We start from the raw sequence: 9,380 nt of genomic DNA on the forward strand, positions 1-9,380 counted from the left end.
GGCGCGGGCGGGCGGCGGGGCCGGAGCGGGGAGCAAGCCGAGCCGGCCGGGGTCGGAGGGGTCGGGCTGCGGTCCGGTTTCGGCCCGCCCGGCCCTCCAGCCATCCCCGGCGGGTCTCGGGGAGGGGCGCGCCCGGGCGTGCGGGGGCCGGGGAGCTGGCGGAAGGCCCGCGTCGCCTCGCCAAAGGACAGTGTGTACTAGCCTCACCGCGCTCGGTTTTAGGTTTTTAACGAGTCGTGCGTTAGTTTGACGAACACTGGCCACATTTGTGACGCATTTCATCCTCCAGTAGCCCTGGAAGCAGAAAGGGACCACCCGGGCTTGGGGCCCTGCCCCGCGCGGCCTCCGCGGCTCGGGCTCAGTTCGAGGCGCCTCCACGCACGAGCTGAGAGTTTGGGCCTTGGGTAATAACAAGGGTTACGAGTTACTGAAGTTACTCTTAACTGTGCGTGGGCCGCAGATGGTGACATCCGAGTCACCTGCATGCCTATGGAATGAGGTTTGAACCTGGAGGACGAGGCAGGTGTGACGGTGGTGTCAGTGTGTTCACGTAGCCTCGTGGTACCCACGTTGCGTGTTTTCCCCAGGGCCCCGTATGCCCTGGCCGAAATAAGCTTCCAAGAAAAGTGCTTTACCCCATGCATTTTAAGGAAGTAAATACGTACCTTGGTTTATTCCGGGAATATTTATTGCATTCTGTGTTAAAAGGAGGGATACAGCAGTGACCAAGAAGGCTCCTGTCCCAGTCCTGCTGGAGAGGTTGTTAGTGGGGAACTTGAGAGATTATTCCAGCTCCTTCCTTTAAATTGAGTTTTGCCAACCCACGTACCCTGGAGCCTAGAGCTAGCTCTTCAGTGACACTTTGGGTCGGTGTGTATTTGTATATTTGTCTCTGTAACTACTCCACTCTTTTACCATTTTAAACACTGTGTAGACATCTCAGAAGTGTCACCCTGGGAAGACCCAGACCCAGCCTTGTTATGAAACTTCCTGCCTAATGTGTTGTCCAAGCGTTCTCGCTTTCCTGTTTGCTGTGTACGTGGGGAGGAGTCTGTTCATGCAGACTTGTTTTAACAAAGAGTTTCATGTATAAGTTGCTCCCTATTTTGTTTTAGAATAATGTGTATCTTTAATTTTCTTCTGGCTTTCCACCAAAAGTCATCTCTTTTTAGTTATGGATTAAATTCAGGCTGTTTCAGGCAAAGCGAGTTGTTTGTGGTAAGAAAGGGCACAAGTAAAATATGAAATTGTGCAGTTGGCTGCCGCTGACTAGTGCCATGGTTACAGCTTCCTTCCCTGGCAAACAGTGAAACTGCCTGTGTGTGAGGGCATCACAATGGGCTGGGTGAGGACAAGTGTCATTGCCAGGTGGTTCAGTTGGGCCTTGAAGGGTGGACGGGGTTGTCTTCAGGTGAGGAGGGGGAGACTGGAATGGGTGCTTTGACTGCCATACTCTCTGGTGAAGTTTGCAGGTCCTGCTGTTGATACTGTAAGTCTTTCCACAGCCTTCGGGTCCCAGTTCCCCTCGAGTCAGTTCTGGGCAGCCCAAGGGAGTGGTTTTTCTGTACGTAGTATTCATGTGTGAGCTGTGCCAGGTCCTGATGATTTTATACGTCTGCTAACAATACACATTTTACCTTTTTTACACGCCTGTCCCATGACACCAAGTGACTTCCATTTGACTCTTGAAGAGGAAAGATTGAACATGTTCAACAAGCCAGCTTACTGTTGTCCTTGAGCCCTATACTGTGGCACATGTCTGATCGGCTTCATTTCTCACGTGTCTGGTGGGCTCAGAAGTCCATTGGGGAAGTTTCCCTAAGCGGAGTCTCCAGTTAGCTTTCTTATTTAAATGGTGGAGTCCCTGACAGTGAATGTCCAATATTAGCCTCTTCGTGGCGAGGATCAAATGATGTATGTTCATTCCATTCCAGAGGTTATATGATTAACAGTTAGTGGAAATGTTAATCGGGAAAGAGGAGGGCAAAGAAGAGAGTCAGAATTGAGCTCACCGCCTTCAAGTGTGAGACAGTCTGTGTTGCCAAGGCCTCCTTTTGTTTTTTGAGTGGTAATTTTGAGGGTAAGTTGAACAGGTAATTGTACCTATTTTGATAAGAATTCCCTAGCCATGACTATAAAACTTAATAGGTGGTAATTCGTGTATATAATTCATAAAGCAGATATTGCTCTCTTCGGTTGTCAAACTTAGACACTTGGTTTTGTTTTTCATATGCTGATAGAGACATTTGAGTGATATTTAATATACTTTATAGAAAGATTAAATCAGTTTTTCCCCCCAAACAAAGATAGCTTTACTGTGTTTGGTTACAAAGATAATGTGTATGTAGCACATTTAAACAGCACGTATAAATAGAAAGTAAAGCACGAGTAAGGGCACCATTACAGTTGTCATGCGTTGGTGAACTGTGTGTGTGGTGGGTGCGTTAGAGAATGTGGCCCCTGCCTGGCTGGCTTGTCACCTGCTCTGTTGGCTCAGGTGCTGTGGAACTCTCGCCATGGTGAACCAAGGGATTCGTCGTCCTTTAATTTTGGCATTAAAGAGTTCCAGTACCTAGATGTTTCTTGATTTCTCTTCATGACGGATGTTCGTTTGTGTTCAGTTTGTCACCTTTGTAAAACCCAAAAAACTCTCATAAGTTTGTGTGTACTTACTAGTTACCTCTGGTAGGTCATAGTCCAGCACTCCCCGCCCTCTCCATGAGAACAGGGGTCACCTTCTCTCTTCCCTGTGCCCAGCACTTAGGGGGCTCTTGGTCGATATTTGTCAAAGTAGACTCAGCTAAGAGGGCCTGTTTCCCCAAACCCTTGCACAGGAAGGCCTTGTCATTTTAATAGCTGACATCTGCCATTTGTTGCGTGCTTGCCAACACAGTGCTGTGCTGATTTGCCTCTTGACACTGTAGTTTCAGAAAACCTTTCAGGAAACTGAGATCAGTGTTGTCCCCACTTCACAGGTAGGGAAGTGCAGCCTGGGGAGGAGTGCACATTCAAGCTGGGGTTGAAGCCTCTGTTCTTACCCCACTTCCTCCTCAAGCCCCCCAACCCCCAGTCTGCCTAACTGAGGAGGACTTGCCCGGTTGTAAATGTCTAGGAGGAGGGAGGGGTCCTGTGGCGGTGCTGGGGGTGGGCACTGCTGGCTGCAGCCTTCAGGACCAGGAATATGCTGAACCTGCACTGAGAGGGGTGGCCCATGAGATGCCCCTGCGCCCCCTGGAGACACACAGGCCAGATGACACCAGCTGTGTACTCTTTGGATTTGTTGGATTATAACTTAAGGCAGTGTTTTCCTTTTTGCAACATGTTTTTAGTAGTAAAATTTTCTTTCTTTTCTCCCCATGCATGCAGTAATAATAGGAGTACTTGGAAGTTGCTTTTTACACAGGCTTGACTCTATCAAATTGAGCTGTGTTTGGATGTGTAAAAATTGATGCAGAAAATCCTGCTATTTATGCTAGAATTCCTTTGTCTTGAACTTGAACCACTGTCTCCCAAAACAAAACTAGGCATTGGCCTTTGCTAATCCCAGGGAAAGAAAGGAGTGTTCAGCTGAAATACAAAGTTAATTCTTGACTTGAGTTTCCAAGGTCCTTAAGCATTAATTTTGCCCCATAGGCTGCGGCTTAAGATCCTGATACCTTTAAAAGGTGCAGCTTCACCTCGAGAAGCAAATGCTGTTAAGAGAAGGCTTTTTTTTTTTTTTTTTTTTTTTAGGTAGGGTCTCTAGTGCCCAGGCTGGAGTGCAGTCTCAAGATCATAGCTCACTGCAGCCTTGAACTCCTGGGCTCAAGTGTTCTTCCTGAGTAGCTGGGACTACAGGTGCACACTACCATGCCCGGCCTTTTTTTTTTCTTCTCGTGTGTGTGTGTGTGTGTGTGTGTGTGTGTGTGTGTGTGTATAACCTCATTCTCTTCACCTGAACTTAGGTGGCAGTCAGTTTCATACTTGGCAATCGCTGCTTTCTCAGTAATCACATGAACTGATGGAGAAAAGGCAGAGGGCTGTCTGGGAGAATCAAATGCTGAAGCAGTCCTTGCCACGTCTTTTGGGTACTGATGGAATGGGAGGGGCAGCGGGATTGCTCTGGGCTCCTGGAGGAGCCACTGCAGGGGAAAGCTCTGCTATGTGCCAGCCATTCTCAGACTGTTTGAACTCAGGAGCTCTTTGCACTCCTGAAAATTACTGACGACCCCAAAGAGCTTTTGTTTGTATCTGTTGATACTTGCCATATTTGACGTTAAAAATGAGTCATTTAAATTTTTCATTCATTTTAAAATACTTTCATTTAAAGTAGTAAAGCATTACATATTAACATAAATGACATTTTGTGGGAACCATTTTCCAAGACCAAAACAATTTAATGAGAAAGGTGGCACTGTTTTATGTTTTTGCAAATCTGTCTTAACTGACAACAGCTGGATTCGCACATCTGCTTCTGTATTCAAGCTGTAATATTGTCATTTAGTTTGTGGAAAACTCTGTCATATACTCCTGAGAGTGGTGGTGGACAAGGCATAGAACATCTTAGTGTTGTGCAAAGAGCTTTGACTTTGGGGACCTCCTAAAAGGGCCCCTGGACCACCCCTTGAGAACCACTGCTCTCAATAACACTCTTATTGTTGAGAAATGAGTTTAAAAATAATTGACTCCGAACACCTGGGGAAATGGATTACTTTTAGGAAGATAGGCCATGTCTTTGAACTATTTTTATTGGTCAACCACAGGCAGTTGGGGAAGAGTGTGGAAAAGTCTGATTTGTTGTCACTGGTAAAGATGTGTCACTGCATCCTTCTCCCTGGAAGTGCGGTGAGACAGTTACCCACAGCCTCTCACTGGATCCTTAACAGTGACTGTTGCCGCAGTGAAAACGGGGACAGACCTGAGAGTAACCTGTATTGGGGGCTGTGGAGTTTATGCAAGCCTCTGGTGTTTGGACCAAGGGGAACACACAGGGACAGGCTCCTGGGTGCTGGCAGGGACGGTGATTTAAACCGTAACCAACACAGATGTACTGGAGGGGAAGCAGTCCTCGAGGTACCCAGCAGGGGTGGCCTGACGTGGTCTTTGTGGGCAGCACTGTCCTGGAAACGGCACATGGGTGCCTTCTGCCAACACCACACCCCAGCTCAGGGCCCTTACGGACCTAACATAGCAGTCACATGTGCTGCATGTGGAGGTTTCTTAATGAGGACAAGGACCTACCTGTACGTTGCAGTGATCACTAAGACCCTGGTGGTGACCTTTTGTAAGTGTGACAGTAACTCTGGAATATAAGATTGCGATGTCTTTTGGACAGTGTTTGAAACCGTATTTTCCTATTCAATGATAGACAAAGGGGGCCCATCAAAGGTGGCAGTTTAGGAGGCTTTGTGCCCAACCGTTGGATAGGGAAGAGGGCAAGCCTCACTTCTTTCCCTTCTCCTTAACCTTGGTAACGAATTCATGTGACTGTTTCTGGCTCCTGGCACTCATTTGGAGAGTTGAAGTGTCCCATCTCAGTTGTCCCCTGACGTCACAAGCCTGTGTTTTGCACCAGAAACTGGATAGAGGGAAACCGAGGGGTCGGTGTGAGCCTGTGGCCGGGTGCTGGGCGTGGGTTCCGCCAGACAGCAGTCCTCCGCAGGTTTTGAGTAACAAGTTTTGGTTTTTTGTCTACGCATCACTGTAGAGCAGAAATAACTAAGAAATTTAGAACAACAGGGTTATTTCTAGATTTTTCTCTGCATTTTCCATGTGAGAAGCTTACCGTGTGTGGCACCTCACCTTCATCGGGATAATTTTGATGGTAGTGTTGTTTGGTAAGCAGCAAAACTTTGAATTTGTCATCTAAAAGATTTAAATATAATTTATGCAAGTGAGTCAGATTCTGTATAGATATTAAAATAAATGAAAATTGGGTTTCTTACTTCATCTGCTGGCCCAAAGCTCCCTGCTTCTGAGCAAGTTGCAGTGTTCGCAGCTGCAGACTGTGTGGGCCATGTGTCACGTAGACAGGACAGCTGGTGGCAGGGATGTTGTCTGAAACTGCTCGGTGTACTCTCGTTAGTGACTTTGCGCTTTATGAAAACCTAGGTGTAAAAGACTTGTAATGGGTAATCTATAATTTTTGGTAGTTTAAAGGACTTTTAGCCAGCATCTTTTCTGCCCCTCCTCCTCCACGTTAGAAAAGGATTGCTAAGATGGGAGACTCTTAATAGACAAAATATAAATAAATGTGAACTTTGGCTTAGCCTTTCAGAATTAACAAAAATTCTGAGTTAGCAAAGTCCAAAATAATGAGATTTTATTGTAGCATTAGATACAATTTCTGACAGGTGAGAATTGTTTCAAAATTAAAAGTGTTACTTTTGAATACTATTTTGGGGAAAAGTGAGGTTTGAAGAAACACAACATTTTGCTACCAGGTGGGGCAAAATATGTGTTTGCACATTACCTTTTTTTTTTTTTTTTTTTTTTGAGACTGAGTCTCACTGTCGTCCAGGCTAGTCCGAGGCGTCAGCCTAGCTGACAGCAACCTCAAACTCCTGGATTCAAACATCCTCCTGCCTCAGCCCAGCCTTTGTTGTAGGTGGGACTACAGGCACATGCTGCCAGGCCTGGCAAGCACATGCTTGCTCAGGCTGGTCTCTAGCTTCTGACCTCAAGTGATCCTCCTGCCTCAATCCTCCCACCTCGGCCTCCCAGAGTGCTGGGACTGCAGGTGTGAGCCAGCGGTGGCAGCAGTACCTTTTTCACGTTACCGTTTTCATTAGAAGTCAGCTGTTTTCCTAGGAGTGCCATGTTCCTAAAATTGGAACCTGGTATGGTTGTACATCGTATTTTAAAGTGTCTTAGAGATTAATTACTGAGAAATTAGTCTCTTAAGTTTGTGAAACTGAAAATCTTTAACTGGGCATGCTTCAGTTATTTAAGCAGATTTTAGAATAGTACAAGTTGAGCATTCAGATTTACAATTTATAGCTGAGTTTCTTTTAAGTAACACTAATTTTTTTTCTTTTTTAAGAGATGGGGTCTTGGCGGGGGAGGGAGAAAAAGAGATGGGGTCTCACTCTGTTGCCCAGGCTGGAATGCAGTGGGCACAGCACGATCATGGCTCACTGCAGCCTCAAACTACTGGGCTCAAGGGATCCTCCCACCTCAGGTGCACACCAGGTGGCTTTTTTTTTTTTTTTTTTTTTTTAAGAAATCGGGTTCTACTATATATTGCTCAGGCTGGTTTTTTAAAATTGCATTTTAAAGAAATTCACTGCTGGCAGTGTAACATTTTGATGAGTCAGGGGATCCAAAGGGAAAATAGAGAGTTTATTACAGAATATGTTTGTGGAAGGAAATGCTTAAAGTCTCTTATCTGAAGCATGGGTATGTATTATTGCTTTGCACATATCTGGTGTGTTCTTAAACTAGTAGAAATGGCATGTTATGAAAGTTCTCTAAGTATCTTCCTTGGACCCATGGGAGATAGTCCAGATACCTTTTCTGAGGTAAGGGGTCAAAACTATTCCCACAGTAATAGTCAAACGTTATGAGCCTTTTCTCCCAAATTTGACTCTCGTACCATTGGAGCAAAGGCAGATTGAAGCGCTGGAACTTTGTGCCCTTCACCGTGGGCACTGCATGTTTAAAATATACCAGCTTCCCTAAGAGTGTCCTTACGAAGCAGCACGTATTATTAATTTTATTATCGCAACCCTCAAATAAACATCTTTTTAACTTTGCCTGTGATGAAATGCCAAGTGCACGTGGAGCAACCCTGCTGCTGCCGCGTGGAGTAGCCGTCTCTGGGCAGAGCCCGTGGGCTGAGCTGGGAGCCAGGCCAGCCACCTTCTCAGGGCACACTGTCCGTCCTTGACAGAACGGCAGACGGATGACAGTTTGCAGACTCGGTGTTTGGCAGATATTTTCTCCAAAGTGAATTATATGAGTCTCAAGGAAAGCAGCTGACAGTATTTGTTACTAAGAATAAGATTCTAGCTTTGGAGGGAAAATTAGAATTTTGGAAAAGTTGAGTCTACCATCGTGAGCTTGATGGCTTCCCAGTAATGACTTCTGAGGAGATGGGAGCTGACGTACACAAATGTGTTTCTTCTGTGTGGTCTAACGAAATGTGTTGACATTTGGAATCTCTGCCTGAACTCAGTGAACTGGTGTTTTCCACATGACCGGCATATGCATGGGTAAAAGATGCATTCAAAGTGCAGCACAGACCAGTGAATTTTAATGTAAAAAAGTGAAAAGTTCATTGATAGGACTTTTATGAAACGTACTGCTTGCTGAGATTCGGTGTAATGTCCGAGAACATCCACAATTATGTGAAAAGATTGTTAAAATACTGCCATTTTCTAAATGGTTCATCTGTGTCAGGCAGGGTTTTCTTCATGTATTTCAGCCAAAACAATATGTGGGACGAGGTTGAATGCAGCGGCGGATGGGAGAATCTCACTGTGTTAAGCCAGAGATTTGCAAAAGTATAAAACAATGACCTTCTTGACACTGTTTGTTTGTTTTGGAAATAACATTACTTTTTCATTTAAAAAAGTATAATGGATTGTAAACTATAGTTCTGTTTTTTAAAAATGTGTAATGGATATATTTTTTAATATATAGTTAAGATTTTAGAAATAGCAATAGATATATTCCACATAAAACGAAAGCTCTTTTGGGGTCTTCAACTTTTAAGAGTATTAAGGTGTCTTGAGACCAAAAAGTTGAAGAACTGCCTCTGGGGAGCTTGAAGGTCAGCTGCCTGTCCTGTTCTTGGGTCACCTTGCAGGCTTTGGTAGCAGCTGTTGAGAAATGTTGGCTAATATATGGATGTATTCTTCAACCTAAGGTGTCCTAGCATTATTCCTACTTCTGCTTAGTAGGAAATGGAGCAGTTTGCAGCTGAGAAAAAATTTGTGCTTAGAAATGTAGAAAGATAATTTTAAATTCATACGTTCAGTGTTAACTTACAGTTTCAGGGAGGCCTACCCTTCTCTTCCTTTCTGGGGAAAAATTTTTACTAATATGATGTGATTGCAGTTTTATGACCACATTCCCTGTGTAATGTGCTATGTATTATGTAGAATTACACACTTATTACAAGTCGTGTTAGAAACTTAACACCTTTTTTTACTTTTGCCTTGATAGACATATTTTTATTCCAAACGCTGGCTGAAATTTTATATTAGGTTTTCTGTGTTGAAGAAATTGTGAAAAGAAATTTTCCAAGTACAAAATGATCTAATCTGTTTTGAATATATGTCCTTTTATCTCATTCTGCTTAACAAAAATAACTACATTTTTTTCTTTTGTGATTATTCAGAATTCAAGTCCTGTCTAGAAACATGTTTATTTTTCAGATCGGTATAAATTTATTTTAT

The 9,380-nt window shown here is 44.3% G+C and overlaps 1 protein-coding gene across 3 annotated transcripts in view; it reads left to right on the plus strand.

The window, feature by feature from the left end:
* Nucleotides 1-9,380, plus strand: part of DIDO1 (death inducer-obliterator 1) — a 55,529-nt gene that overhangs the window by 9,524 nt on the left and 36,625 nt on the right. The gene's annotated exons all lie outside the window — the stretch shown is intronic.

This window comes from Propithecus coquereli, unplaced genomic scaffold, assembly GCF_000956105.1.
Source record: "Propithecus coquereli isolate 6110/MARCELLA unplaced genomic scaffold, Pcoq_1.0 Scaffold442, whole genome shotgun sequence".
In the NCBI taxonomy this organism is placed as follows: Eukaryota; Metazoa; Chordata; class Mammalia; order Primates; family Indriidae; genus Propithecus; species Propithecus coquereli.